Below are 12,815 nucleotides of genomic sequence, written 5' to 3' on the forward strand. Positions count from 1 at the left end.
AGCACATCCTGGCCCACCAAGCCTTGAGGATGATATTCCCACTCAGAGCAGCCAATACATAGACAAGACCACATGGCCGGCCCTACTAAGAGACATGACATCCCTCACTTACCCATAGCCCTACAGGGGACAACACTGGAGATGCAGTGTGGGAATTGCGCCCGATCCCACCATACCGAGGCAAAACACTACGGGTGTGAAACAGAACAGCAAGGGGAACAGAGCAACGAAGTGCCCAGGGAATACCAAAAATAGACTTTGGGGCCAGGTCTTGACCCCATCAAACTCAACCAGAAAACACTCCTAAAGGTCAACCAACAGTCCTTGAACTAACTACAAGTTTTTCTTTTTTGTTGTTGTGTTGTGGTCTTTTTTTTATTGGCTTTTGTTGTTGTTTTGTTTTCTTTTGTTGCTTGGTTTTGCTTTGTCTTTTTTTTTGCATGTTATTATCTCCACAGGTCTGTCTAAATAAAATAAGCTGGATGAACAATCTGGAGGAGAAAAAAAGGGGACCAAATGTTCTGGGGGGACATGGGAGGGGGGAGGTAGGGGAAAAGGAAGTGGTGTTAACAAACCCAGGGATAAGTGATCCAAATCGGTGGTGAGGAGGATGTAGGAGGCCTGGTAGGGCGTGATCAAGGGTAATGTTACCGAGAAGAATTATTATAACCCAAATGAAGACTGAGCATGATAGTGGGACAAGAGGAAAGTAATGGGAAATAAAGGAAAGAGCTAGGAGGCAAAGGTCATTGATAGAGGTCTAAATAAAGGCATGTATACATGTAAATATATTCCTATATTAGGGTGGGGAAATATATTTATGTGCATTTATTTATAGGTTTAGTATTAAAGTAGCAGATGGGCATTGGGCCTCCACTCAAGTACTACCTCAATGCAAGAATACTTTGTTCTATTAAACTGGCATTCCATGATGCTCACCTTCCCGACACGATTGACGAAGACAAAGCAGGTGCAAAAGCAAATGTGGTAAAGAAAGGTGATGGTGCCTCTCCATCAAAATATATAGTGTCTAGGGTATTAAAGACTTGAAGGTAAACAAGCAGCCATCTAGCTCAGAAGCAACAAAACCCACATGGATGAAGCACACCAGCCTGTGTGATCACGAGGTGCTGACGGAATCAGTTTCAGGCATCAAAGAACAAAATATCATATCATTGTGTGCTCACCTCCCCCATATGATCACTGAAGACAAATGGGTGCATAAGCAGATGTGGTGAAGAAAGCTAAGGGTGCTGGGCTATCAAAAGATATAGTGTCTGGGATCTTAAAGGCTTGAAGGAAAACAAGCAGCCATCTAGTTCAGAAGCAACAAAGCCCACATGGAAGCAGCATACCAGCCTGTGTGATCATGAGGTGTCTAAGAGATCAGATATCAGGCATCAAAGCACAAAAAATCATATTGTGAATGAGTGGGAGTGCAGTTTAGGGACCCAAAGGCCATCTGTAGGCAGCTGGACATCCCCTTACAGAAGGGTTGAGGGGAGGAGACAAACCAGTCAGGGCTCAGTGTAGCAACGATGGAACATGCAACTTTCTTCTAGTTCCTAAATGCTTCCTCCCCACCCACTATCATGATCCCAATTCTACCTTATAAATCTGGCTAGACCAGAGGATGTACACTGGTCCAGATAGGAACTGGAAACACAGGGAATCCAGGACAGATGATCCCTTCAGGACCAGTGGTGTGAGTGACAATACCGGGAGGGTGGAGGGAGGGTGGTGTAGAGAGGGGAAACTGATTATAATGATCTATATATAACCTCCTCCCTGGGGGACGGACAACAGAAAAGTAGGTGAATGGAGAAGTCGGACAGTGTAAGCTATGACAAAATAATTATTTATAAATTTTCAAGGGCTCATGAAGGAGGGGGGAGCGGGGAGGGAGGTGGCAAAATGAGCTGATGCCAGGGCTTACTTGGAGAGCAAATGTTTTGGGAATGATGAGGGTAATGAATGTACAAATGTGCTTTATACAATTGATGTATATATGGATTGTGATGAGAGTTGTATGAGCCCCAATAAAATGATTAAAAAAACAAAAAGAATCCAGGACTGTTTACCTAGGATCATCCCGGATACATACTTATAAAGAATACCTACTATAATTATACATAGCTATAATGAATAATTATCAATCGCTTTCCTGTTAGCTGTTAAAAGGGTTAAATATAATCACGTACATTTTCACTCGAACTTTATGGCCATCCTGCCTGTGTGGGGCTCCCTCTCTGAAACTTGCTAACGACCAAGGGAATTGAGTCTGCTCTACTGGAGGGCTAGACCTTATAAGCTTTACACCTGGCACTGAAAAATAATCTTCACGTTTTTTGCCCCCCTTACCATTTTGTTTCTCAGAATCAGTTGGGCTGTGGAATTTCTACACCCCTGCCCCACAACAGGGATTATTTAACATTTAAAATACATTTTCATATTTCCCTTACAAGTTATGAAACCTTGAAAAGACTGCGATCAACACCAGACAACCCCTGTTTGGACTGAATTATTAGTTATAAAAGATGTCCAGGTTATCTAGTCAATAGTTTGCTGCATGGGCAAGGTCTGGGTCCTCAGGGAAGTGAAGGAACACTTCATTAGTGGAGAGGAAGAACGAAGGGGTGGTGGAGAAGAAGAAAGCGAAGAGGAGGAGGAGGAGGAGGATGGAAGAGGAGGGAGAGAAGGACAAGAGAGAGTGGGGAAATCGAGGGAGAGAAGTAAAACATACAATTTTCCTCTAGTTCTTGAATGCTTTCCTCCCCACCCCCCACCCCACTATCTGATCCCAATTCTACCTTGCAAATCGGGCTAGACCAGAGGATGTACACTGGTACAGATAGGAACTGGAAACACAGGGAATGCAGGATGGATGATCCCTTCAGGACCAGTGGGGAGGGTGGTGATACGGGGAGGGTGGGGTAGAAAGGGGAACCGATTACAAGGATCTACATATAACCTCCTCCGTGGCGGACAGACCACAGAAAAGTGGGTGAAGGGAGAGGTCGGACAGTGCAAGATATGACAAAATACTACTTTATAAATTATCAAGGGTTCATAAGGGAGGGGGGACCAGGGAGGGAGGAGCAAAAATGAGGAGCTGATACAAAGGGCTCAGGTAGAAAGCAAATGTTTCGAGAATGATGAGGGAAACAAATGTACAAAAGTGCTTGACAATGGATGTAGGTGTGGATTGTGATGAGTTGTACAAGCCCCCAATAAAATGATTTAATTATTAAAAGAAAAAGAAAACAAAGTGACAGAAATAGGTGACAAGAGAAAGGGAGTGGAAAGAGAGAAGAGGGGAGGGAAGACAGGAAAGGGAGACAGTAGAAGTGAGATTCATTCAAAGATCTGGAGCCTGGTGGCTTCTGGCATTGCCAGGCACCAGGTATGCTGCTGGGCTGGACTTAAAAGGGTCACAAAAATACCTAGATCTGTGCTACTGTGTCAAACTCCTCTCAGTTTGATGTCTTCTTTGTTTTGTGCAGTTCTGCAAGTGATTTTTCACCAAAAGGCACATTTTCTGGTTGCCTTCATCCTTCAAGACGTAAAGTAGGAAGAAAATGGTGCAAGTAAAAATGATGGCCAGCGGCTAGTGATCAGAGTTCACTAGGCCTGATCCAGCTCTTCCCTGAGTATGGCCACATTCAAACAACTACTGCTTGGTCAGGAGACCAAGGGAGACGGACCGCAAGACATTGGGAATCTTACACGCGAACAAGAACAACCGCAAGAACACCACCTGTTTGAGTATCGACTCCAGACGAGACACTCTTCTAGGAGTTTTACACACACTTTCCCTAATTTAGAGCCCCGATAGTTCAGTGGTTAGAGCACTTGGCTGCTAATCGAAATGGCAGCAGTTTAAACCCACCCGTCATTCCACAGAAGCAAGAAGTGGCAGTCTGCTCCCATAAAGACTACGGACTTAGAAACACTCTGGGAAGTTCGATCTGACCTACAGCGTTGTTTTGAGTTGGATTCCAGTTGTCTCCAACGACCCTGAAGCCTAGATAGTATGCTCTTTTGTAAATGAGGAAATTAGCTTCACAGAGTCTAAGAAATAGGCCCAAGGTCCAATGCCCCAACTGGATTTGAACTTAGACCTGTTTTTTTTTTTTTTTTTTTTTAACATTTTATTAGGGGCTCATACAACTGTTATCCCAATCCATACACACATCAATTGTGTAAAGCGTATTTGTACATCATTTCTCAAAACATTTTCTCTCCATTTAAACCCCCGACATTAGGTCCTCATTTTTCCCCTCCCTCCCCGCTCCCCCCTCCCACATGAGCCCTTGATAGTTTATAAATTGGTATTTTGTCATATCTTGCCCTGTCCAACGTCTCCCTTCATCCACTTTTCGGTTGTCTGTCCCCCAGGGAGGAGGTCACACACAGTTCCATGTAATCGGTTCCCTCTTTCCTACCCATTCTCCCTTTACCCTCCCTGTTTTGCCACTCACACCACTGGTCCTATAGGGCTCATCCATCCTGGATTCCCTGTATTTTCAGTTCCTATCTGTACCAGTGTACCTCCTCTGGTCTAGCCAGCTTAGACCTGTTTTCAAAGGGGATGCTCTTTCCAGTCTATTTTGCTGTGCTTTTAGAAGAAGGCTCTTCTAGAGAAATTGCTAGAACTATAAACTTCTTATGTTAATGCTGTAATCAAATCTGCTAGCTTAATGACTTATTGGTTTTCTTCTATATATAAAAAAGAACTCACTGCCATTGAGTTGATTCTGACTCACAGTGAGTGTATAGAACGTGGTGGAACTTCCCGGTGGGGTTTTGTAAGGCTATAACGCTTTATAGACTCTGACGACCTCATTTTTAGGCTCTTAAATCCACCAGATATTCAGCAGAAGAAAGATGTAGCAGTGTGTGGGCCATACTTTGTGAATCATTGTTCTAGGGCAGTGGATTTAATCCCTGAGTTTTCTTTTAGGCTCAAACCTGAAAAGTATGTTTATGTGAACATCCACACAAGACTTTAGGAGCACAGGCCCTGTGCTGGGTGTTCAGAGGACAACCTGAAGGTACCAAAACTCAAAACAAACCCACTACCCCCTGGGTTGATTGTGATTCATAGCAACCTTAGACGACCGAGTGGAGATATCCTTGTGGGCTTCCGAGACTCTGAACCTTCCTAGGAGCAGACAGCCTCGTCTTTCTCCTACAGAATGACTGGTGGGTTCAACTGTTGACCTGGTAGATAGGCTGTGTTTGGGCTTGTGTTTAGCAGCCCAATGCATCGTCCACCTGAAGGGACCTGCTTATATATAACAGGTTCAGCAAAAGTCAAGGAACCAGCAAACATACACGTAATTAGAGGAAACCACAGGGCGGGGAGGAAAGAAGGTTTGCTGGGCCCAAGTGTCTTGGGGGATGAGGGGAGCAAATTGGGGTTGAAATCAATGAAGGCTAATGGTGCTGTTTCATAGTGGCAACATTAACTAAGTCTTATCTTAGGTGCTTTTGATAAGCATCGGACAAATTCAGATGTAGGAATGACCCGTCCTCAGGAGGCTTACAGTCTACATATCTGATGGGAAGGAACTTCCTCCTCTGTGAAGCTTTTTGAAACTGCCCAGCCTTACGGGGAACACACTCTTCCCTGAACCATGACTGCATCGAAACCCCCACCTCATTTGTGTGTGTGTGTGTGTGTGTGTGCAATGGTTGACTTTCCAACTGGATGATAAATGATCGGACAGCAAGATTTTATAGCTGCGATCTTAGTTGCACACGAAGGACATGCATTCTAAGATGAATTCCTGAATGCCTCCCTCACTTGTTTTCTGTAACAAATCCTTCCTATATGCTAATGACTGTTACTGACCTGGTGCATTTCCCCCTCTTCATTATCATGTAATTATCACCCTCTTCCCCATAGCCTCTCCTTCCCACAGGTGCCAGGTTCAAACCTTTCAACAGCTCTCTTCCTTTCCCGCATAAAAAGGGCTCTTCATAAAAAATGGCTCAGGTCTGCTCTCTGGAGTCCTACTTCCTCTGGCTCGGTGCCCCCCACACCCATGCTGGTTGTTCTATATGCCTCACCCTTTGAGTCCCCCCCCTCTCTCTTTGCCTGCCACTTGCCTTCCATGTCTCCTGAGTGCCTCACACAAATCTGAACCCTGTCCTGATACCATTTTTTATTCAAATTGTTTCATGTCTACATGTGCTTCAATCCAAACTTGGATATCTTTTCAGTCAAATTGCAGGTGAGAGGAGGAGGGAACACTTCCAGCGTGCTATCTCTTTATTCATTCATTTCTTTTTTCATGCTTTCTCTCCTGGTCCTCACCTTTTCACTGACAGATACGAACCTTCCTTAGGGCATCTGTAGTGTCGACCTCATCATTCTCAGGAAAACGTGGCTAAGGGAAAAGAAAATTGCTCCAACTACTGGCGTTGAAGTTGCTGCCTTGCCTCCTCCACCACCCTTTACCCCCTCTTCCCCTGACCCCAGGCACCATCCTCAAGGTAATGCCTTGTTATGATTATATACACAAGCCCCTTCAGACCTCAGGAGACCTACAGTGTAGTCCAGAGGAAAGGGCTCTGTGCCAGGAGAAATCAGGAGATCTAGGTAGCAGCTCTTGCTATAGGATTACTGGGAGGGATGGTGGAGGGGAGACGGAATAGAAACTTTGCTGAAAGGGTGATCTATGCAGGGATCCTATTCAGCACATCTTCCTCCTGAGGGTGTGACTAGTTGGTCTTGCTACAGCACCTTCACATTTTCCTCCTGATGCGCATTTTATACTGATTGTCTCTCTCACATCCATCCCTACATCACAGTTTGCTTGGGTGTAGGTGAGTGATAGTGCTTTTGTCTTGAGAACTGTACCCCTGGAAGTGACACATGAAGAAGATTTCATTGAATGATCTGACAAACTTAACTCATTGGACCGGGGGTAACTTAGATCTGCACACTACCCAGAGGAGAGCATGTTTAACCTCTAAAGGATGGTTTGAAAAATTGAGACAATAGGCTTCAGGTAATTTGTTTTCTTCATTCTTTCTGTCAAGAAACTCCCAATTCACGCTGGCCTAATCCAAAATTGTTATTCCAGAGGACTTTAAAATAGCACCTGAACTTCTTGATCATTAGAACGCAGAAAGAAATCAGTTTATCTCTTAGATTGGTGTAATTTTAGAGCCTAAAAACAGCCAGCTGCCCTCTATCTTATGACGTACACAGCATTTACCTATAGGTATGTTCTCCAGGCAAAACCATAGAGTCTCAAAGCACTGCTTTTACGTATCTACAAGTAAACCATCGGGGGCAGGGCTGAACTGCTCCTTAGGGTTTGTGAGGCTGCCAATCTATGTGGCAGCACACAGCTTCAGCTTCCACCCATGGAGCGCCAGTGGACTCACACTGCCCTCTGGCCATTTTGACTCAAGAGGACTTCATGGGTTTCAGAGCAGAACTGTCCTCCACAGGCTTTCCATACAAAACCAAACCAGCCCAAACCGTTGCTTTCGAGTCAACTCTTAAAACCTACAAGACAGATCAGAACTGCTCTGGTGGGGGGGGGGGTGTGTGTGTTCTAAGGCTACAAACCTTTACAGGTGCAGAAAACAGGGCATCTTTCTCCTGAGGAGTGGCTGGTGGTTTCGAACTGCAGACCTGGTGATTAGCAGCCTGACATGCAACCCACTGTGTCACCAGGGTGCTTTATAGAGCCTTCACAGACACTGGAAAACTGGCTCCCAATTTTCTATTCATGGCAGTCGTGTATGAGAGCGCCCTTGCTTATGCAGAATCTCCCGTTCACCCATACCGAACACCTGGGTGTTTCTGAATTCTGCTGTGCTTCACTGTGTTGTCTGCTCGACACACTTCATTGTCTGGGTAGAATCAAGGGGAATGTGAAGCAGGGGCAGGCCTAAGAGTCATTTAATGATTTTCACCTGCTGAAGTCATTTAAAACGGTGGGGAACTGACACTAGGGAAATATGACTAGGATTTATTCCCTAACTTTTAACAGAGGGAATCTGGAAAGCTTGAATTCCATGGCAGAAAAGCCACCTCTTTGGTAAGTTAAAAGTCCAAGTACATTATCCTGATTTAAATATCATTCCCACAGATTCTCCCCAAACAGCCATGCTGCCTTAAAGTGAGCACATGGTTGATTCTATCTCCCTGTAGAAGCAGACATTCTTGTTATCCCCTCCCACTGAGGACCCATCCCCCCTCATGCCTTCCCCCAATGCAGGTATTAGGCTTCCTCACCTGTGAGCTCAGGGACTTTACTGTGGATACCACCCACCTTGTGACCTATGTAACTCCTGAATATGCATGTCTATGGCTACCTATAAATGTCCCAAGCCAGTAAAGACTCTCTCTCTGCACGGACCTGGTTGCTGAAATCATAGCCGTCCCGGAGGTGAGCCTGCTACCATAAAGTGTGTCTGACTCCTTTATTTTTACTCTCTCTTCCATCTCTATCTTCTATGACTTTCCTATGACCTTTATATATTATAACCGGACAATTGCGCCTAGGGACCCCTCGGTTGTTGGAGGCTGGTTTACTCTGACATAAAACAAGTTCATTTTGTATGAGCGGCTCCCAAACTGGTTGAACACACGTTACTTGTAGAGTTGCTTCCACTGCTTTTCGAACAGGAACAGACAAAGCTGCGAGAGTCAAAAGCTGGGTAAGATGGGCAGTGGCCAGAAAAGGAAGACTCAGTCTTTTCTACTTAGTAGAGAACAATAGAAAAGTAGGACGTCGCACCCTTCCAAAGGCGGAAAGCTTGCAAGATCCAGAAAAACAAGGCAGTCCCATCGAGTTCTGCCTCTAGCAGGTTTCATGTATGAGGGTAGATGACAAAGTATGGCTACGAGGGTTCCAGTACATATGTGCATGGTTTATTCTAGGCCAAACATGATTACACATGTCTCTGTGATCACTGGATGGCTGCAGACAAGTTCTCTCCGTAATGCACTCATCTTGCTCTTGTTATTGCTGTTAGGGGCTGTTGAGTTAGTTCTGACTCATAGAGACCCTATGTGCAATGGAAGGAAACACTGCCTGATCTTGCGCCATCCTCACAATAATTGCTATGGTTGAGCCCATTGTTGCCCCACAGTGTCAATCCACCTCATCAAGGGCCTTCGTCTTTTTTCCCTGTCCCTCCCTTTACCACAGCTGGTGTTAGTCTTGTTTACTCTCAGTCGCTGCCATCCAGTTGATGCCGACTCATAGTGACCCAATAGGACAAGGTTGAACTACCCCTGTGAGTTTCTGAAACTGTAATTCTTGAGGGAGTAAAAAGCCCTGAACTTCTACCTTGGAGTGGCTGGTGGTTTTGAACTGTGGACCTTTTGGATTGCAGCCCAACAACCACTATGCCACCAGGACTCCTATGTTAGTCTTGTTAGGGTGCCTTAAAAAAAGATGGGAGTCCTAAATGCAAGAACACTTTGTTCTATTAAATTGGCATTCCATGATGCTCACCTTCCCTACATGATCGCTGAAGACAAATGTGTGCATAAGCAAATGTGGTGAAGAAAGCTGATAGTGCCCGGCTATCAAAATATATAGCATCTGGGGTCTTAAAGGCTTGAAGGAAAACAAGCAACCATCTAGCTCATAAGCAACAAAGCCCACATGGAAGAAGCACAGTAGCCTGTGTGATCACGAGGTGTCTAAGGGATCAGATGTCAGGCACCAAAGAACAAAAAATCAAATCATTGTGAATGAGGGGGAGTGCCGAGTGGGAACCCAAGGCAACTGGACATCCCCTTACTGAAGAGTCTCCGGGAGGAGACAAGCCAGTCATGGTGCAGTGTAGCAACAATGAAATAAACAACTTTCCTCTAGTTCTTAAATGCTTCCTCCCCCCCACAAACCCACACCATCATGTTCCCAATTCTACCTTACAAATCCAGCTAGACCAGAGGATGTACACTGGTACAGATAGGAAGTAGAAACAGAGGGAATCCAGGACAGATGACCCCTTCAGGACCAGTGGTGAAAGTGGCGATACCAGGAGGGTGGAGGAAAGGTGAGGTAGAAAGGGGGAACCAATTACAGGGATCTACATATAACCTGCTCCCTGGGGGATGTTCAACAGAAAAGTGGGTGAAGGGTGATGTCGGACAATTTAAGATATGACAAAATAATAGTAATTTATAAATTATCAAGGGTTCATGAGGGAGAGGGAGTGGGGAAAATGAGGAGCTGATACCAAGGGCTCAAGTAGAAAGCCAATGTTTTGAGAATGATGATGGCAACAAATGTACAATGTGCTTGCCACAATGGATGTATGTATGGATTGTGATAAGAGTTGTACGAGCTCCCAATAAAATGATTAACAAAAAGGAGAGTCAAAACAGTAGCTTTAAAGGGGATCTACTAAGCCAATGAAATTCAGATCAGAGAGGGCAGCTTAGAAGATATTATTTGGGGGGATCCCAAAGGTATACTCTTAGTCGATCCTTTTCTTAAAGGATGTACAACGATCGTGGGTGCTTATTAGAAATAAATTGTAAGAAATCTGATAACTGCATTGTTGAGAAAAAGATTGGGAAGGTTGGGCTGAGGTATATTTTTCTATAACAACATGATCTGAGTCCCTCTCGATGCCCAACCTGCCATTTTGGCTTCGGGAAGGGTGTGCAGTCCCCAGTAAGCAGATTTATTCAAAAAAAGAAGACGTGTGTGGTCCAGGGTGGAGGACATATTGAGAAATAATAACGAAACAATACAATTTAGGAACATACATTATTAGGATTGGGGCCTGAGGGAGGCAAATTTCTAGCTGACAAACGGTTTTAATTATCAAAGCTTTAAACAAACTGCTATCAACAAGGCCTTTTTCATCCTCTCTTTTCTGAATTTTTAGTGTCAGGCTATCACGATAAAAAAATGGCATTGGGCGTTTTATTTAGCCTTACACCTATAGAATTACTTAAAGAGAACTGATATGCTTATCTTATTGAGGCTTCTTAATAGAAAACTGGTATGTAGTTCCATTTTAAAAATAATCTTTTGTGTTCCTTATAGAGTTGTCTTTATATATGTGTTTATTATTTCTGAAGTTTATTCTCTATTAATTTAAGAAAGATTGGAATGAAAAAAGTCCAGGCTATAGTAAGTGTTCAAATGGTTTCTCCCTCTCACTCACTCTCTCTCTCTCTCTCTCTCTCTCACACACACACACACACACACACACACACACACATACACACACACACACACACTTGGTGGTTATTATTCTAAGAAGTACTAGTACCAGTGATTGGAACTTTATTTTACTGTCCTTGGGAGAAGGATTGTGATGGCTTGGGATCATGTCAAGTAGACGCTCCTGGGTAAGGTGGGGGTGGGCCCAACCTATCAATTACGTGCCAGGCTGAGAGCACCTCCTTGGTGCCATAGCCTTTGTGCGGAAGAGGGAGAGGCACTGAGCACTTTCCTCTCCCTGCCACATCATATTCTGCTGCCCTGTACTCTGCTTGCCTCCGGGGCAGTCTCTTGTGGGCCACCCAACCCGGAGAGCTGTCAGTCCTCTTGCCTGTAATCTTCCAGGTTGTTTCTTCACCTGTCTTCACCTGGCATTGCCCACAGCCACGTGAGTCTGAAGAGGCCCCAGCTTGCATCAGACTTCTGGATTTGAGTTGGACTAGGCTTGGATGCTTCCTTGATATAAAATTACTTCTTTATATATTTGTTTCTCTAGACAAGCTACCCTTTCTGACACAAGATATTTTCACAGTATAAGAAATTATCATCATTGTGCGCTGTAGGGTCAATTCCGACTCGTAGGAAGGACAAAGTAGAATTGCCCCTTATCACTCATAAGGTTGTAATCTTTATGGAAGCAGACTGCCACATTCTCCTGAGGTTCAACTGGTGAGTTCGAGCCTCAGACCTTTGGTTTGCAGCTGAACACTTAACCTTTTATAAGAGAAGTAGACCTCTAGATATTTTGTTCCATGGGAACACAGAAAGTAAAATCTATCTTAGACCCTATTAATGTTGGGCGAAATGACTAAAAGTAAATGTTAAATAAACAGATCTTATTATTCTGATTTCTCTGTAAGCAGAGGAGGTTTGTAGTAGGATTATTAAATGGTTAAATTGAAAATATTAACAGAAGATCAATTGATTAATCTGTGTCTTTTTCAGTATTATATTATAATGTCATATATTATACAAAAGCAACAAATGCCACATTTGGTAATTACTGGGTGATGTCATTATAAGTGATTTTATTTTCTTATTTGTAATATTCTTTTTCAAAACTAGTTTTAAAATATATTCTTATCCAAACATAGTTTCAACCAGAACATGTCTGTTATACCCTGTCTTACATCCTCAAGTCATTACTGGATAAGAAGATGCCAACACTTGCCTTCCAAATCTGAAGATGGATCCCAGTGTTCTTTTTTAAAATCATTTTATTGGGGGCTCATACAACTCTCATCACAATCCATACATCCATCCATTGCACATTTGTAAATTTGTTGCCCTCAGCATTCTCAAAACATTTTCTTTCTACTTGAGCCCTTGGTATCAGGTCCTCATTTTCCCCACTCCCTCCCTGCTACCCCCTTCTTCATGAACCCTTGGTAATTTATAATTTACGATGATTTTTTTTCTGTTGTGTGTTTTTATCTTTTTTTCTTGATATTTTTCTCTGCATTAATCAATTTTATTGGATTCCTAAAATTACAAATGTTTAGACACATTTTCAATTATTTTATTGATATTTAACATTACCATTATTTTCTTCCATCAACTTAAATTTCATTTGCTGCTATATTTTGGTCTTATCAA

The sequence above is a fragment of the Echinops telfairi genome, unplaced genomic scaffold (assembly GCF_000313985.2).
Source record: "Echinops telfairi isolate 266 unplaced genomic scaffold, ASM31398v2 ScPeMD7_4225;HRSCAF=4972, whole genome shotgun sequence".
Lineage (NCBI taxonomy): Eukaryota > Metazoa > Chordata > Mammalia > Afrosoricida > Tenrecidae > Echinops > Echinops telfairi.